The following is a 19897-nucleotide window of genomic DNA, read 5'->3' on the forward strand; positions in this document are numbered from 1 at the left end:
CGACGTTTCGGACACAACTCTACAATTTAATGTCACAAACCGTAATGAAATATCGAAGTCACAAAAATCATAAAAGTACTTACCAAGAGAAATGCCCATTCTACTCCGTATGTGAACTCCCAACACTATGCTGCAGTAACATTGTTATTGCCATAATCTCAGTCTTTAGCTGAGTCAGTATCACAGAAAGTGAATGCAGCACTAGAATCGCGTCAACCTGCTGATAGTGAGGAAGACGAAGTATCAGTTACGACGCTTCGAACACAACTCTGCAAAATAATGTCAAAAACCGTAATGTAATAACGAAGTAACAAAAAACATAGAAGTTCCTACCAAAAGAGTAAGGCCCATTCTACTTCATATGTGAACTCCCAACACTGTGCTGCAGTAACATAATTACTTCCATAATCTCAGTCTTTAGCTGAGTCAGTATGACAGAAAGTGAATGCAGCAATAGAATCGCGTCAACCTTTTAATAGGGAGGAAGACGAAATATCACTTACGACGTTTCGGACACAACTGTGCAATTCAATGTCAAAAACCGTAATGTAATATCGAAGTCACAAAAATCATAGAAGTACTTACCAAAAGAGAAATGCCCATTCTACTCCGTATGTGAACTCCCAACACTCTGCTGCTGTAACATTGTCATTTCCATAATCTCAGTCTTTAGCTGAGTCAGTATCACAGAAAGTGAACTCAGCACTAGAATCGCGTCAACCTGATGATAGGGAGGAAGACGAAAAATCAGTTAGGACGTTTCGAACACAACTCTGCAATTTAATGTCAAAAACCGGAATGTAATATCGAAGTAACAAAAAACATAGAAGTACCTACCAAAAGAGAAAGGCCCATTCTACTTCATATGTGAACTCCCAACATTGTGCTGCAGTAACATAATTACTTCCATAATCTCAGTCTTTAGCTGAGTCAGCATCACAGGAAGTGAGTGCAGCACTAGAATCGCGTCAACCTGCTGATAGGGAGGAAGACGAAATATCAGTTACGACGTTTCGGACACAACTCTGCAATTTAATGTCAAAAACCGTAATGTAATATCGAAGTCACTAAAATCATAGAAGTACTTACCAAAAGAGAAAGGCCCATTCTACTTCATATGTGAACTCCCAACACTGCGCTGCGGTAACATTGTTATTTCCATAATCTCAGTCTTTAGCTGAGTCAGTATCACAGAAAGTGAATGCAGCTCTAGAATCGCGTCAACCTGCTGATAGGGAGGAAGACGAAATATCAGTTACGACGTTTCGGACACAACTCTGCAATTTAATGTCTAAAACCGTAATGTAATATCGAAGTAACAAAAAACTTAGAAGTACCGACCAAAAGAGAAAGGCCCATTCTACTTCATATGTTAACTCCCAACACTGTGCTGCAGTAACATATTTACTTCCATAATCCCAGTCTTTAGCTCAGTCAGTATCACAGAAAGTGAATGCAGCACTAGAATCGCGTCAACCTGCTGATAGGGAGGAAGACGAAATATCAGTTACGACGTTTCGGACACAACTCTGCAATTTAATGTCAAAAACCGTATTGTAATACCGAAGTCACAAAAATCATAGAAGTACTTACCAAAAGAGAAATGCCCATTCTACTCCGTATGTGAACTCCCAACTCTGTGCTGCAGTAACATTGTTATTTCCATAATCTCTGTCTTTAGCTGAGTCAGTATCACAGAAAGTGAATGCAGCACTAGAATCGCGCAACCTGCTGATAGGGAGGAAGACAAAGATTCAGTTACGACGTTTCGAACACAACTCTGCAATTTAATGTCAAAAACCGTAATGTAATATCGAAGTCACAAAAATCATAGAAGTACTTACCAAAAGAGAAATGCCCATTCTACTCCGTATGTGAACTCCCAACATTGTGCTGCAGTAATATAATTACTTCCATAATCTCAGTCTTTAGCTGTGTCATTATCACAGAAAGTGAATGCAGCTCTAGAATCGCGTCAACCTGCTGATAGGGAGGAAGACGAAATATCAGTTACGACGAGTCGGACACAACTCTGCAATTTAATGTCAAAAACCGTAATGTAATATCGAAGTCACAAAAATCATAGAAGTACTTACCAAAAGAGAAATGCCCATTCTATTCCGTATGTGAACTCGCAACACTGTGCTGCAGTAGTATTGTTACTTCCACAATCTCAGTCTTTAGCTGAGTCAGTATAAGAGAAAGTGAATGCAGCACTAGAATCGCGTCAACCTGCTGATAGGGAGGAAGACGAAAAATCAGTTAGGACGTTTCGAACACAACTCTGCAATTTAATGTCAAAAACCGTAATGTAATATCGAAGTTACAAAAAACATGAAGTACCTACCAAAAGAGAAAGGCCCATTCTATTTCATATGTGAACTCCCAACACTGTGCTGCAGTAACATTGTTATTTCCATGATCTCAGTCATTGGCTGAGTCAGTATCACAGAATACGAATGGAGCACTAGAATAGCGTAAAACTGCTGATAGGGAGGAAGACGAAAAATCGGTTAGAACGGTTCGAACACAACTCTGCAATTTAATGTCAAAAACCGTAAAGTAATATCGAAGTCACAAAAAACATAGAAGTACCTACCAAAATTGAAAGGCCCATTCTACTTCATATGTGAACTCCCAACATTGTGCTGCAGTAATATAATTACTTCCATAATCTCAGTCTTTAGCTGTGTCAGTATCACAGAAAGTGAATGCAGCACTAGAATCGCGTCAACCTGCTGATAGGGAGGAAGACTAAATATCAGTTACGACGTTTCGGACACAACTCTGCAATTTAATGTCAAAAATGGTAATGTAATATCGAAGTCACAAAAATCATAGAAGTACTTACCAAAAGAGAAATGCCCATTCTATTCCGTATGTGAACTCCCAACACTGTGCTGCAGTAACATTGTTACTTCCACAATCTCAGTCTTTAGCTGAGTCAGTATCACAGAAAGTGAATGCAGCACTAGAATCGCGTCAACCTTCTGATAGGGAGGAAGACGAAATATCAGTTACGACGTTTCGGACACAACTCTGCAATTTAATGTCAAAAACCATAATGTAATATCGAAGTCACAAAAATCATAGAAGTACTTACCAAAAGAGAAATGCTCATTCTACTCCGTATGTGAACTCCCAACACTGTGCTGCAGTAACATTGTTATTTCCATAATCTCAGTCTTTAGCTGAGTCAGTATCACAGAAAGTGAATGCAGCACTAGAATCGCGTCAACCTACTGATAGGGAGGAAGACGAAGTATCAGTTACGACGTTTCGAACACAACTCTGCAATTTAATGTCAAAAACCGTAATGTAATATCGAAGTAACAAAAAACATAGAACTACCTACCAAAAGAGAAAGGCCCTTTCTACTTGATATGTGAACTCATAACATTGTGCTGCAGTAATACAATTACTTCCATAATCTCAGTCTTTAGCTGTGTCAGTATCACAGAAAGTGAATGCAGCACTAGAATCGCGTCAACCTGCTGATAGGTAGGAAGACGAAAAATCAGTTAGGACGTTTCGAACACAACTCTGCAATTTAATGTCAATAACCGTAATGTAATATCGAAGTCACAAAAAACATAGAAGTACCTACCAAAAGAGAAAGGCCCATTCTACTTCATATGTGAACTCCCAACACTGTGCTGCAGTAACATTGTTATTTCCATAATCTCAGTCTTTGGCTGAGTCAGTATCACAGAAAGTGAATGCAGCACTAGAATCGCGTAAAACTGCTGATAGGGAGGAAGACGAAAAATCAGTTAGAACGTTTCGAACACAACTCTGCAATTTAATGTCAAAAACCTTAAAGTAATATCGAAGTCACAAAAAACATAGAAGTACCTACCAAAAGAGAAAGGCCCATTCTACTTCATATGTGAACTCCCAACATTGTGCTGCAGTAATATAATTACTTCCATAATCTCAGTCTTTAGCTGTGTCAGTATCACAGAAAGTGAATGCAGCACTAGAATCGCGTCAACCTGCTGATAGGGAGGAAGACGAAATATCAGTTACGACGTTTCGAACACAACTCTGCAATTTAATGTCAAAAACCGTAATGTAATATCGAAGTAACAAAAAACATAGAACTACCTACCAAAAGAGAAAGGCCCTTTCTACTTGATATGTGAACTCATAACATTGTGCTGCAGTAATACAATTACTTCCATAATCTCAGTCTTTAGCTGTGTCAGTATCACAGAAAGTGAATGCAGCACTAGAATCGCGTCAACCTGCTGATAGGGAGGAAGACGAAGTATCAGTTACGACGTTTGGAACACAACTCTGCAATTTAATGTCAAAAACCGTAATGTATTATCGAAGTAACAAAAAACATAGAAGTTCCTACCAAAAGAGTAAGGCCCATTCTACTTCATATGTGAACTCCCAACACTGTGCTGCAGTAACACAATTACTTCCATAATATCAGTCTTTTGCTGAGTCAGTATGACAGAAAGTGAATGCAGCAATAGAATCGCGTCAACCTACTGATAGGGAGGAGGACGAAGTGTCAGTTACGACGTTTCGAATACAACTCTGCAATTTAATGTCAAAAGCCGTAATGTAATATCGAAGTAACAATAAACATAGAAGTACCTACCAAAAGAGAAAGGCCCATTCTACCTCATATGTGAACTGCCAACATTGTGCTGCAGTAACATGATTACATCCATAATCTCAGTTAGCTGAATCAGTATCACAGAAAGTGAATGCAGCACTAGAATCGCGTCAACCTGCTGATAGGGAGGAAGACGAAATATCAGTTACGACGCTTCGGACACAACTCTGCAATTTAATGTCAAAAACCGTAATGTAATATCGAAGTAACAATAAACATAGAAGTACCTACCAAAAGAGAAAGGCCCATTCTACTTCATATGTAAACTCCCAACATTGTGCTGCAGTAACATAATTACTTCCATAATCTCAGTTTTTAGCTGAGTCAGTATCACAGAAAGTGAATGCAGCACTAGAATCGCGTCAACCTGCGGATAGGGAGGTAGACGAAATATCAGTTACGACGTTTCGGACACAACTCTACAATTTAATGTCACAAACCGTAATGAAATATCGAAGTCACAAAAATCATAAAAGTACTTACCAAGAGAAATGCCCATTCTACTCCGTATGTGAACTCCCAACACTATGCTGCAGTAACATTGTTATTTCCATAATCTCAGTCTTTAGCTGAGTCAGTATCACAGAAAGTGAATGCAGCACTAGAATCGCGTCAACCTGCTGATAGTGAGGAAGACGAAGTATCAGTTACGACGCTTCGAACACAACTCTGCAAAATAATGTCAAAAACCGTAATGTAATAACGAAGTAACAAAAAACATAGAAGTTCCTACCAAAAGAGTAAGGCCCATTCTACTTCATATGTGAACTCCCAACACTGTGCTGCAGTAACATAATTACTTCCATAATCTCAGTCTTTAGCTGAGTCAGTATGACAGAAAGTGAATGCAGCAATAGAATCGCGTCAACCTTTTAATAGGGAGGAAGACGAAATATCACTTACGACGTTTCGGACACAACTGTGCAATTCAATGTCAAAAACCGTAATGTAATATCGAAGTCACAAAAATCATAGAAGTACTTACCAAAAGAGAAATGCCCATTCTACTCCGTATGTGAACTCCCAACACTCTGCTGCTGTAACATTGTCATTTCCATAATCTCAGTCTTTAGCTGAGTCAGTATCACAGAAAGTGAACTCAGCACTAGAATCGCGTCAACCTGATGATAGGGAGGAAGACGAAAAATCAGTTAGGACGTTTCGAACACAACTCTGCAATTTAATGTCAAAAACCGGAATGTAATATCGAAGTAACAAAAAACATAGAAGTACCTACCAAAAGAGAAAGGCCCATTCTACTTCATATGTGAACTCCCAACATTGTGCTGCAGTAACATAATTACTTCCATAATCTCAGTCTTTAGCTGAGTCAGCATCACAGGAAGTGAGTGCAGCACTAGAATCGCGTCAACCTGCTGATAGGGAGGAAGACGAAATATCAGTTACGACGTTTCGGACACAACTCTGCAATTTAATGTCAAAAACCGTAATGTAATATCGAAGTCACTAAAATCATAGAAGTACTTACCAAAAGAGAAAGGCCCATTCTACTTCATATGTGAACTCCCAACACTGCGCTGCGGTAACATTGTTATTTCCATAATCTCAGTCTTTAGCTGAGTCAGTATCACAGAAAGTGAATGCAGCTCTAGAATCGCGTCAACCTGCTGATAGGGAGGAAGACGAAATATCAGTTACGACGTTTCGGACACAACTCTGCAATTTAATGTCTAAAACCGTAATGTAATATCGAAGTAACAAAAAACTTAGAAGTACCGACCAAAAGAGAAAGGCCCATTCTACTTCATATGTTAACTCCCAACACTGTGCTGCAGTAACATATTTACTTCCATAATCCCAGTCTTTAGCTCAGTCAGTATCACAGAAAGTGAATGCAGCACTAGAATCGCGTCAACCTGCTGATAGGGAGGAAGACGAAATATCAGTTACGACGTTTCGGACACAACTCTGCAATTTAATGTCAAAAACCGTATTGTAATACCGAAGTCACAAAAATCATAGAAGTACTTACCAAAAGAGAAATGCCCATTCTACTCCGTATGTGAACTCCCAACTCTGTGCTGCAGTAACATTGTTATTTCCATAATCTCTGTCTTTAGCTGAGTCAGTATCACAGAAAGTGAATGCAGCACTAGAATCGCGCAACCTGCTGATAGGGAGGAAGACAAAGATTCAGTTACGACGTTTCGAACACAACTCTGCAATTTAATGTCAAAAACCGTAATGTAATATCGAAGTCACAAAAAACATAGAAGTACTTACCAAAAGAGAAATGCCCATTCTACTCCGTATGTGAACTCCCAACATTGTGCTGCAGTAATATAATTACTTCCATAATCTCAGTCTTTAGCTGTGTCATTATCACAGAAAGTGAATGCAGCTCTAGAATCGCGTCAACCTGCTGATAGGGAGGAAGACGAAATATCAGTTACGACGAGTCGGACACAACTCTGCAATTTAATGTCAAAAACCGTAATGTAATATCGAAGTCACAAAAATCATAGAAGTACTTACCAAAAGAGAAATGCCCATTCTATTCCGTATGTGAACTCGCAACACTGTGCTGCAGTAGTATTGTTACTTCCACAATCTCAGTCTTTAGCTGAGTCAGTATAAGAGAAAGTGAATGCAGCACTAGAATCGCGTCAACCTGCTGATAGGGAGGAAGACGAAAAATCAGTTAGGACGTTTCGAACACAACTCTGCAATTTAATGTCAAAAACCGTAATGTAATATCGAAGTTACAAAAAACATGAAGTACCTACCAAAAGAGAAAGGCCCATTCTATTTCATATGTGAACTCCCAACACTGTGCTGCAGTAACATTGTTATTTCCATAATCTCAGTCATTGGCTGAGTCAGTATCACAGAATACGAATGGAGCACTAGAATAGCGTAAAACTGCTGATAGGGAGGAAGACGAAAAATCAGTTAGAACGGTTCGAACACAACTCTGCAATTTAATGTCAAAAACCGTAAAGTAATATCGAAGTCACAAAAAACATAGAAGTACCTACCAAAATTGAAAGGCCCATTCTACTTCATATGTGAACTCCCAACATTGTGCTGCAGTAATATAATTACTTCCATAATCTCAGTCTTTAGCTGTGTCAGTATCACAGAAAGTGAATGCAGCACTAGAATCGCGTCAACCTGCTGATAGGGGGGAAGACGAAATATCAGTTACGACGTTTCGGACACAACTCTGTAATTTAATGTCAAAAACCGTAATGTAATATCGAAGTAACAAAAAGCATAGAAGTACCTACCAAAAGAGAAATGCCCATTCTATTCCGTATGTGAACTCCCAACACTGTGCTGCAGTAACATTGTTACTTCCACAATCTCAGTCTTTAGCTGAGTCAGTATCACAGAAAGTGAATGCAGCACTAGAATCGCGTCAACCTGCAGATAAGGAGGAAGACGAAATATCAGTTACGACGTTTCGGACACAACTCTGCAATTTAATGTCAAAAACCGTAATGTAATATCGAAGTCACAAAAATCATAGAAGTACTTACCAAAAGAGAAATGCTCATTCTACTCCATATGTGAACTCCCAACACTGTGCTGCAGTAACATTGTTATTTCCATAATCTCAGTCTTTAGCTGAGTCAGTATCACAGAAAGTGAATGCAGCACTAGAATCGCGTCAACCTGCTGATAGGAATGAAAACGAAGTATCAGTTATGACGTTTCGAACACAACTCTGCAATTTAATGTCAAAAACCGTAATGTAATATCGAAGTAACAAAAAACATAGAAGTACCTACCAAAAGGGAAATGTCCATTCTACTTCATATGTGAACTCCCAACATTGTGCTGCAGTAACATTGTTATTTCCATAATCTCAGTCTTTGGCTGAGTCAGTATCACAGAAAGTGAATGCAGCACTAGAATCACGTCAACCTGCTGATAGGGAGGAAGACGAAAAATCAGTTAGGACGTTTCGAACACAACTCTGCAATTTAATGTCAATAACCGTAATGTAATATCGAAGTAACAAAATACATAGAAGTACCTACCAAAAGAGAAAGGCCCATTCTACTTCATATGTGAACTCCCAACATTGTGCTGCAGTAACATAATTACTTCCATAATCTCAGTTTTTAGCTGAGTCAGTATCACAGAAAGTGAATGCAGCACTAGAATCGCGTCAACCTGCGGATAGGGAGGAAGACGAAATATCAGTTACGACGTTTCGGACACAACTCTGCTATTTAATGTCAAAAACCGTAATGTAATATCGAAGACACAAAAATCATAGAAGCACTTACCAAGAGAAATGCCCATTCTACTCCGTATGTGAACTCCCAACACTATGCTGCAGTAACATTGTTATTTCCATAATCTCAGTCTTTAGCTGAGTCAGTATCACAGAAAGTGAATGCAGCACTAGAATCGCGTCAACCTGCAGATAGGGAGGAAGACGAAATATCAGTTACGACGTTTCAAACACAACTCTGCAAAATAATGTCAAAATCCGTAATGTAATAACGAAGTAACAAAAAACATAGAAGTTCCTACCAAAAGAGTAAGGCCCATTCTACTTCATATGTGAACTCCCAACACTGTGCTGCAGTAACAAAATTACTTCAATAATCTCAGTCTTTAGCTGAGTCAGTATGACAGAAAGTGAATGCAGCAATAGAATCGCGTCATCCTGCTGATAGGGAGGAAGACGAAATATCAGTTACGACGTTTCGGACAGAACTGTGCAATTCAATGTCAAAAACCGTAATGTAATATCGGAATCACAAAAATCATAGAAGTACTTACCAAAAGAGAAATGCCCATTCTACTCCGTATGTGAACTCCCAACACTGTGCTGCTGTAACATTGTTATTTCCATAATCTCAGTCTTTAGCTGAGTCAGTATCACAGAAAGTGAATGCAGCACTAGAATCGCGTCAACCTGCTGATAGGGAGGAAGACGAAGTATCAGTTACGACGTTTGGAACACAACTCTGCAATTTAATGTCAAAAACCGTAATGTATTATCGAAGTAACAAAAAACATAGAAGTTCCTACCAAAAGAGTAAGGCCCATTCTACTTCATATGTGAACTCCCAACACTGTGCTGCAGTAACACAATTACTTCCATAATATCAGTCTTTTGCTGAGTCAGTATGACAGAAAGTGAATGCAGCAATAGAATCGCGTCAACCTACTGATAGGGAGGAGGACGAAGTGTCAGTTACGACGTTTCGAATACAACTCTGCAATTTAATGTCAAAAGCCGTAATGTAATATCGAAGTAACAATAAACATAGAAGTACCTACCAAAAGAGAAAGGCCCATTCTACCTCATATGTGAACTGCCAACATTGTGCTGCAGTAACATGATTACATCCATAATCTCAGTTAGCTGAATCAGTATCACAGAAAGTGAATGCAGCACTAGAATCGCGTCAACCTGCTGATAGGGAGGAAGACGAAATATCAGTTACGACGCTTCGGACACAACTCTGCAATTTAATGTCAAAAACCGTAATGTAATATCGAAGTAACAATAAACATAGAAGTACCTACCAAAAGAGAAAGGCCCATTCTACTTCATATGTAAACTCCCAACATTGTGCTGCAGTAACATAATTACTTCCATAATCTCAGTTTTTAGCTGAGTCAGTATCACAGAAAGTGAATGCAGCACTAGAATCGCGTCAACCTGCGGATAGGGAGGAAGACGAAATATCAGTTACGACGTTTCGGACACAACTCTACAATTTAATGTCACAAACCGTAATGAAATATCGAAGTCACAAAAATCATAAAAGTACTTACCAAGAGAAATGCCCATTCTACTCCGTATGTGAACTCCCAACACTATGCTGCAGTAACATTGTTATTTCCATAATCTCAGTCTTTAGCTGAGTCAGTATCACAGAAAGTGAATGCAGCACTAGAATCGCGTCAACCTGCTGATAGTGAGGAAGACGAAGTATCAGTTACGACGCTTCGAACACAACTCTGCAAAATAATGTCAAAAACCGTAATGTAATAACGAAGTAACAAAAAACATAGAAGTTCCTACCAAAAGAGTAAGGCCCATTCTACTTCATATGTGAACTCCCAACACTGTGCTGCAGTAACATAATTACTTCCATAATCTCAGTCTTTAGCTGAGTCAGTATGACAGAAAGTGAATGCAGCAATAGAATCGCGTCAACCTTTTAATAGGGAGGAAGACGAAATATCACTTACGACGTTTCGGACACAACTGTGCAATTCAATGTCAAAAACCGTAATGTAATATCGAAGTCACAAAAATCATAGAAGTACTTACCAAAAGAGAAATGCCCATTCTACTCCGTATGTGAACTCCCAACACTCTGCTGCTGTAACATTGTCATTTCCATAATCTCAGTCTTTAGCTGAGTCAGTATCACAGAAAGTGAACTCAGCACTAGAATCGCGTCAACCTGATGATAGGGAGGAAGACGAAAAATCAGTTAGGACGTTTCGAACACAACTCTGCAATTTAATGTCAAAAACCGGAATGTAATATCGAAGTAACAAAAAACATAGAAGTACCTACCAAAAGAGAAAGGCCCATTCTACTTCATATGTGAACTCCCAACATTGTGCTGCAGTAACATAATTACTTCCATAATCTCAGTCTTTAGCTGAGTCAGCATCACAGGAAGTGAGTGCAGCACTAGAATCGCGTCAACCTGCTGATAGGGAGGAAGACGAAATATCAGTTACGACGTTTCGGACACAACTCTGCAATTTAATGTCAAAAACCGTAATGTAATATCGAAGTCACTAAAATCATAGAAGTACTTACCAAAAGAGAAAGGCCCATTCTACTTCATATGTGAACTCCCAACACTGCGCTGCGGTAACATTGTTATTTCCATAATCTCAGTCTTTAGCTGAGTCAGTATCACAGAAAGTGAATGCAGCTCTAGAATCGCGTCAACCTGCTGATAGGGAGGAAGACGAAATATCAGTTACGACGTTTCGGACACAACTCTGCAATTTAATGTCTAAAACCGTAATGTAATATCGAAGTAACAAAAAACTTAGAAGTACCGACCAAAAGAGAAAGGCCCATTCTACTTCATATGTTAACTCCCAACACTGTGCTGCAGTAACATATTTACTTCCATAATCCCAGTCTTTAGCTCAGTCAGTATCACAGAAAGTGAATGCAGCACTAGAATCGCGTCAACCTGCTGATAGGGAGGAAGACGAAATATCAGTTACGACGTTTCGGACACAACTCTGCAATTTAATGTCAAAAACCGTATTGTAATACCGAAGTCACAAAAATCATAGAAGTACTTACCAAAAGAGAAATGCCCATTCTACTCCGTATGTGAACTCCCAACTCTGTGCTGCAGTAACATTGTTATTTCCATAATCTCTGTCTTTAGCTGAGTCAGTATCACAGAAAGTGAATGCAGCACTAGAATCGCGCAACCTGCTGATAGGGAGGAAGACAAAGATTCAGTTACGACGTTTCGAACACAACTCTGCAATTTAATGTCAAAAACCGTAATGTAATATCGAAGTCACAAAAATCATAGAAGTACTTACCAAAAGAGAAATGCCCATTCTACTCCGTATGTGAACTCCCAACATTGTGCTGCAGTAATATAATTACTTCCATAATCTCAGTCTTTAGCTGTGTCATTATCACAGAAAGTGAATGCAGCTCTAGAATCGCGTCAACCTGCTGATAGGGAGGAAGACGAAATATCAGTTACGACGAGTCGGACACAACTCTGCAATTTAATGTCAAAAACCGTAATGTAATATCGAAGTCACAAAAATCATAGAAGTACTTACCAAAAGAGAAATGCCCATTCTATTCCGTATGTGAACTCGCAACACTGTGCTGCAGTAGTATTGTTACTTCCACAATCTCAGTCTTTAGCTGAGTCAGTATAAGAGAAAGTGAATGCAGCACTAGAATCGCGTCAACCTGCTGATAGGGAGGAAGACGAAAAATCAGTTAGGACGTTTCGAACACAACTCTGCAATTTAATGTCAAAAACCGTAATGTAATATCGAAGTTACAAAAAACATGAAGTACCTACCAAAAGAGAAAGGCCCATTCTATTTCATATGTGAACTCCCAACACTGTGCTGCAGTAACATTGTTATTTCCATAATCTCAGTCATTGGCTGAGTCAGTATCACAGAATACGAATGGAGCACTAGAATAGCGTAAAACTGCTGATAGGGAGGAAGACGAAATATCAGTTAGAACGGTTCGAACACAACTCTGCAATTTAATGTCAAAAACCGTAAAGTAATATCGAAGTCACAAAAAACATAGAAGTACCTACCAAAATTGAAAGGCCCATTCTACTTCATATGTGAACTCCCAACATTGTGCTGCAGTAATATAATTACTTCCATAATCTCAGTCTTTAGCTGTGTCAGTATCACAGAAAGTGAATGCAGCACTAGAATCGCGTCAACCTGCTGATAGGGAGGAAGACTAAATATCAGTTACGACGTTTCGGACACAACTCTGCAATTTAATGTCAAAAATGGTAATGTAATATCGAAGTCACAAAAATCATAGAAGTACTTACCAAAAGAGAAATGCCCATTCTATTCCGTATGTGAACTCCCAACACTGTGCTGCAGTAACATTGTTACTTCCACAATCTCAGTCTTTAGCTGAGTCAGTATCACAGAAAGTGAATGCAGCACTAGAATCGCGTCAACCTTCTGATAGGGAGGAAGACGAAATATCAGTTACGACGTTTCGGACACAACTCTGCAATTTAATGTCAAAAACCATAATGTAATATCGAAGTCACAAAAATCATAGAAGTACTTACCAAAAGAGAAATGCTCATTCTACTCCGTATGTGAACTCCCAACACTGTGCTGCAGTAACATTGTTATTTCCATAATCTCAGTCTTTAGCTGAGTCAGTATCACAGAAAGTGAATGCAGCACTAGAATCGCGTCAACCTACTGATAGGGAGGAAGACGAAGTATCAGTTACGACGTTTCGAACACAACTCTGCAATTTAATGTCAAAAACCGTAATGTAATATCGAAGTAACAAAAAACATAGAACTACCTACCAAAAGAGAAAGGCCCTTTCTACTTGATATGTGAACTCATAACATTGTGCTGCAGTAATACAATTACTTCCATAATCTCAGTCTTTAGCTGTGTCAGTATCACAGAAAGTGAATGCAGCACTAGAATCGCGTCAACCTGCTGATAGGTAGGAAGACGAAAAATCAGTTAGGACGTTTCGAACACAACTCTGCAATTTAATGTCAATAACCGTAATGTAATATCGAAGTCACAAAAAACATAGAAGTACCTACCAAAAGAGAAAGGCCCATTCTACTTCATATGTGAACTCCCAACACTGTGCTGCAGTAACATTGTTATTTCCATAATCTCAGTCTTTGGCTGAGTCAGTATCACAGAAAGTGAATGCAGCACTAGAATCGCGTAAAACTGCTGATAGGGAGGAAGACGAAAAATCAGTTAGAACGTTTCGAACACAACTCTGCAATTTAATGTCAAAAACCTTAAAGTAATATCGAAGTCACAAAAAACATAGAAGTACCTACCAAAAGAGAAAGGCCCATTCTACTTCATATGTGAACTCCCAACATTGTGCTGCAGTAATATAATTACTTCCATAATCTCAGTCTTTAGCTGTGTCAGTATCACAGAAAGTGAATGCAGCACTAGAATCGCGTCAACCTGCTGATAGGGAGGAAGACGAAATATCAGTTACGACGTTTCGGACACAACTCTGCAATTTAATGTCAAAAATGGTAATGTAATTTCGAAGTCACAAAAATCATAGAAGTACTTACCAAAAGAGATATGCCCATTCTATTCCGTATGTGAACTCCCAACACTGTGCTGCAGTAACATTGTTACTTCCACAATCTCAGTCTTTAGCTGAGTCAGTATCACAGAAAGTGAATGCAGCACTAGAATCGCGTCAACCTTCTGATAGGGAGGAAGACGAAATATCAGTTACGACGTTTGTGACACAACTCTGCAATTTAATGTCAAAAACCGTAATGTAATATCGAAGTCACAAAAATCATAGAATTACTTACCAAAAGAGAAATGCCCATTCTACTCCGTATGTGAACTCCCAACACTGTGCTGCAGTAACATTGTGATTTCCATAATCTCAGTCTTTAGCTGAGTCAGTATCACAGAAAGTGAATGCAGCTCTAGGATCGCGTCAACCTGCTGATAGGGAGGAAGACGAAGTATCAGTTACGACGTTTCGAACACAACTCTGCAATTTAATGTCAATAACCGTAATGTAATATCGAAGTCACAAAAAACATAGAAGTACCTACCAAAAGAGAAAGGCCCATTCTACTTCATATGTGAACTCCCAACACTGTGCTGCAGTAACATTGTTATTTCCATAATCTCAGTCTTTGGCTGAGTCAGTATCACAGAAAGTGAATGCAGCACTAAAATCGCGTAAAACTGCTGATAGCGAGGAAAACGAAAAATCAGTTAGAACGTTTCGAACACAACTCTGCATTTTAATGTCAAATACCGTAAAGTAATATCGAAGTCACAAAAAACATAGAAGTACCTACCAAAAGAGAAAGGCCCATTCCAGTTCATATGTGAACTCCCAACATTGTGCTGCAGTAATATAATTACTTCCATAATCTCAGTCTTTAGCTGTGTCAGTATCACTGAAAGTGAATGCAGCACTAGATTCGCGTCAACCTGCTGATAGGGAGGAAGACGAAATATCAGTTACGACGTTTCGGACACAACTCTGCAATTTAATGTCAAAAATGGTAATGTAATATCGAAGTCAAAAAAATCATAAAAGTACTTACCAAAAGAGAAATGCGCATTCTATTCCGTACGTTAACTCCCAACACTGTGCTGCAGTAAGATTGTTACTTCCACAATCTCAGTCTTTAGCTGAGTCAGTATCACAGAAAGTGAATGCAGCACTAGAATCGCGTCAACCTGCTGATAGGGAGGAAGACGAAGTATCAGTTACGACGTTTCGAACACAACTCTGCAATTTAATGTCAAAAACCGTAATGTAATATCGAAGTAACAAAAAGCATAGAAGTACCTACCAAAAGAGAAATGCCCATTCTACTTCACATGTGAACTCCCAACATTGTGCTGCAGTAACATAATTACTTCCATAATCTCTGTCTTTAGCTGAGTCAGCATCACAGGAAGTGAATGCAGCACTAGAATCGCGTCAACCTGCTGATAGGGAGGAAGACGAAATATCAGTTACGACGTTTCGGACACAACTCTGTAATTTAATGTCAAAAACCGTAATGTAATATCGAAGTAACAAAAAGCATAGAAGTACCTACCAAAAGAGAAATGCCCATTCTACTCCGTATGTGAACTCCCAACACTGTGCTGCAGTAACATTGTTACTTCCATAATCTCAGTCTTTAGCTGAGTCAGTATCACAGAAAGTGAATGCAGCACTAGAATCGCGTCAACCTGCTGATAGGGAGGAAGACGAAATATCAGTTACGACGTTTCGGACACAACTCTGCAATTTAATGTCAAAAACCGTAATGTAATATCGAAGTCACTAAAATCATAGAAGTACTTACCAAAAGAGAAAGGCCCATTCTACTTCATATGTGAACTCCCAACACTGCGCTGCAGTAACATTGTTATTTCCATAATCTCACTCTTTAGCTGAGTCAGTATCACAGAAAGTGAATGCAGCTCTAGAATCGCGTCAACCTGCTGATAAGGAGGAAGACGAAATATCAGTTACGACGTTTCGGACACAACTCTGCAATTTAATGTCTAAAACCGTAATGTAATATCGAAGTAACAAAAAACTTAGAAGTACCGACCAAAAGAGAAAGGCCCATTCTACTTCATATGTGAACTCCCAACACTGTGCTGCAGTAACATATTTACTTCCATAATCTCAGTCTTTAGCTCAGTCAGTATCACAGAAAGTGAATGCAGCACTAGAATCGCGTCAACCTGCTGATAGGGAGGAAGACGAAATATCAGTTACGACGTTTCGGACACAACTCTGAAATTTAATGTCAAAAACCGTAATGTAATATCGAAGTCACAAAAATAATAGAAGTACTTACCAAAAGAGAAATGCCCATTCTACTCCGTATGTGAACTCCCAACATTGTGCTGCAGTAATATAATTACTTCCATAATCTCAGTCTTTAGCTGTGTCATTATCACAGAAAGTGAATGCAGCACTAGAATCGCGTCAACCTGCTGATAGGGAGGAAGACGAAATATCAGTTACGACGTTTCGGACACAACTCTGCAATTTAATGTCAAAAACCGTAATGTAATATCGAAGTTACAAAAAACATGAAGTACCTACCAAAAGAGAAAGGCCCATTCTATTTCATATGTGAACTCCCAACACTGTGCTGCAGTAACATTGTTATTTCCATAATCTCTGTCTTTGGCTGTGTCAGTATCACAGAAAGTGAATGCAGCACTAGAATCGCGTCAACCTGCTGATAGGGAGGAAGACGAAATATCAGTTACGACTTTTTGGACACAACTCTGCAATTTAATGTCAAAAATGGTAATGTAATATCGAAGTCACAAAAATCATAGAAGTACTTACCAAAAGAGAAATGCCCATTCTATTCCGTATGTGAACTCCCAACACTGTGCTGCAGTAACATTGTTACTTCCACAATCTCAGTCTTTAGCTGAGTCAGTATCACAGAAAGTGAATGCAGCACTAGAATCGCGTCAACCTTCTGATAGGGAGGAAGACGAAATATCAGTTACGACGTTTCGGACATAACTCTGCAATTTAATGTCAAAAACCGTAATGTAATATCGAAGTCACAAAAAACATAGAAGTACCTACCAAAAGAGAAAGGCCCATTCTACTTGATATGTGAACTCCCAACATTGTGCTGCAGTAATACAATTACTTCCATAATCTCAGTCTTTAGCTGTGTCAGGATCACAGAAAGTGAATGCAGCACTAGAATCGCGTCAACCTGCTGATAGGTAGGAAGACGAAAAATCAGTTAGGACGTTTCGAACACAACTCTGCAATTTAATGTCAATAACAATAATGTAATATCGAAGTCACAAAAAACATAGAAGTACCTACCAAAAGAGAAAGGCCCATTTTACTTCATATGTGAACTCCCAACATTGTGCTGCAGTAATATAATTACTTCCATAATCTCAGTCTTTAGCTGTGTCAGTATCAATGAAAGTGAATGCAGCACTAGAATCGCGTCAACCTGCTGATAGGGAGGAAGACGAAATATCAGTTACGACGTTTCGGACACAACTCTGCAATTTAATGTCAAAAATGGTAATGTAATTTCGAAGTCACAAAAATCATAGAAGTACTTTCCAAAAGAGATATGCCCATTCTATTCCGTATGTGAACTCCCTACACTGTGCTGCAGTAACATTGTTACTTCCACAATCTCAGTCTTTAGCTGAGTCAGTATCACAGAAAGTGAATGCAGCACTAGAATCGCGTCAACCTTCTGATAGGGAGGAAGACGAAATATCAGTTACGACGTTTCGGACACAACTCTGCAATTTAATGTCAAAAACCGTAATGTAATATCGAAGTCACAAAAATCATAGAAGTACTTACCAAAAGAGAAATGCCCATTCTACTCCGTATGTGAACTCCCAACACTGTGCTGCAGTAACATTGTTATTTCCATAATCTCAGTCTTTAGCTGAGTCAGTATCACAGAAAGTGAATGGAGCACTAGAATCTCGTCAACCTGCTGATAGGGAGGAAGACGAAGTATCAGTTACGACGTTTCGAACACAACTCTGCAATTTAATGTCAATAACCGTAATGTAATATCGAAGTCACAAATAACATAGAAGTACCTACCAAAAGAGAAAGGCCCATTCTACTTCATATGTGAACTCCCAACACTGTGCTGCAGTAACATTGTTATTTCCATAATCTCAGTCTTTGGCTGAGTCAGTATCACAGAAAGTGAATGCAGCACTAAAATCGCGTAAAACTGCTGATAGGGAGGAAGACGAAAAATCAGTTAGAACGTTTCGAACACAACTCTGCAATTTAATGTCAAATACCGTAAAGTAATATCGAAGTCACAAAAAACATAGAAGTACCTACCAAAAGAGAAAGGCCCATTCAAGTTCATATGTGAACTCCCAACATTGTGCTGCAGTAATATAATTACTTCCATAATCTCAGTCTTTAGCTGTGTCAGTATCACTGAAAGTGAATGCAGCACTAGATTCGAGTCAACCTGCTGATAGGGAGGAAGACGAAATATCAGTTACGACGTTTCGGACACAACTCTGCAATTTAATGTCAAAAATGGTAATGTAATATCGAAGTCACAAAAATCATAAAAGTACTTACCAAAAGAGAAATGCGCATTCTATTCCTTACGTTAACTCCCAACACTGTGCTGCAGTAACATTGTTACTTCCACAATCTCAGTCTTTAGCTGAGTCAGTATCACAGAAAGTGAATGCAGCACTAGAATCGCGTCAACCTTCTGATAGGGAGGAAGACGAAATATCAGTTACGACCATTCGGACACAACTCTGCAATTTAATGTCAAAAACCGTAATGTAATACCGAAGTCACAAAAATCATAGAAGTACTTACCAAAAGAGAAATGCCAATTCTACTCCGTATGTGAACTCCCAACACTGTGCTGCAGTAACATTGTTATTTCCATAATCTCAGTCTTTGGCTGAGTCAGTATCACAGAAAATGAATGCAGCACTAGAATCGCGTAAAACTGCTGCTAGGGAGGAAGACGAAAAATCAGTTAGAACGTTTCGAACACAACTCTGCAATTTAATGTCAAAAACCGTAAAGTAATATCGAAGTCACAAAAAACATAGAAGTACCTACCAAAAGAGAAAGGCCCATTCTACTTCATATGTGAACTCCCAACATTGTGCTGCAGTAACTTAATTACTTCCATAATCTCAGTCTTTAGCTTAGTCAGTGTCACAGAGAGTGAATGCAGCACTAGAATCGCGTCAACCTGCTGATAGGGAGGAAGAAGAAATATCAGTTACGACGTTTCGGACACAACTCTGCAATTTAATGTCAAAAACCGTAATATAATATCAAAGTCACAAAAATCATAGAAGTACTTACCAAAAGAGAAATGCCCATTCGACTCCGTATGTGAACTCCCAACACTGTGCTGCAGTAACATTGTTATTTCCATAATTTCAGTCTTTAGCTGAGCCAGTATCACAGAAAGTGAATGCAGCACTAGAATCGCGTCAACCTGCTGATAGGGAGGAAGACGAAGTATCAGTTACGACGTTTCG

Source organism: Schistocerca piceifrons, chromosome 1, assembly GCF_021461385.2.
Source record: "Schistocerca piceifrons isolate TAMUIC-IGC-003096 chromosome 1, iqSchPice1.1, whole genome shotgun sequence".
Classification (NCBI taxonomy): domain Eukaryota; kingdom Metazoa; phylum Arthropoda; class Insecta; order Orthoptera; family Acrididae; genus Schistocerca; species Schistocerca piceifrons.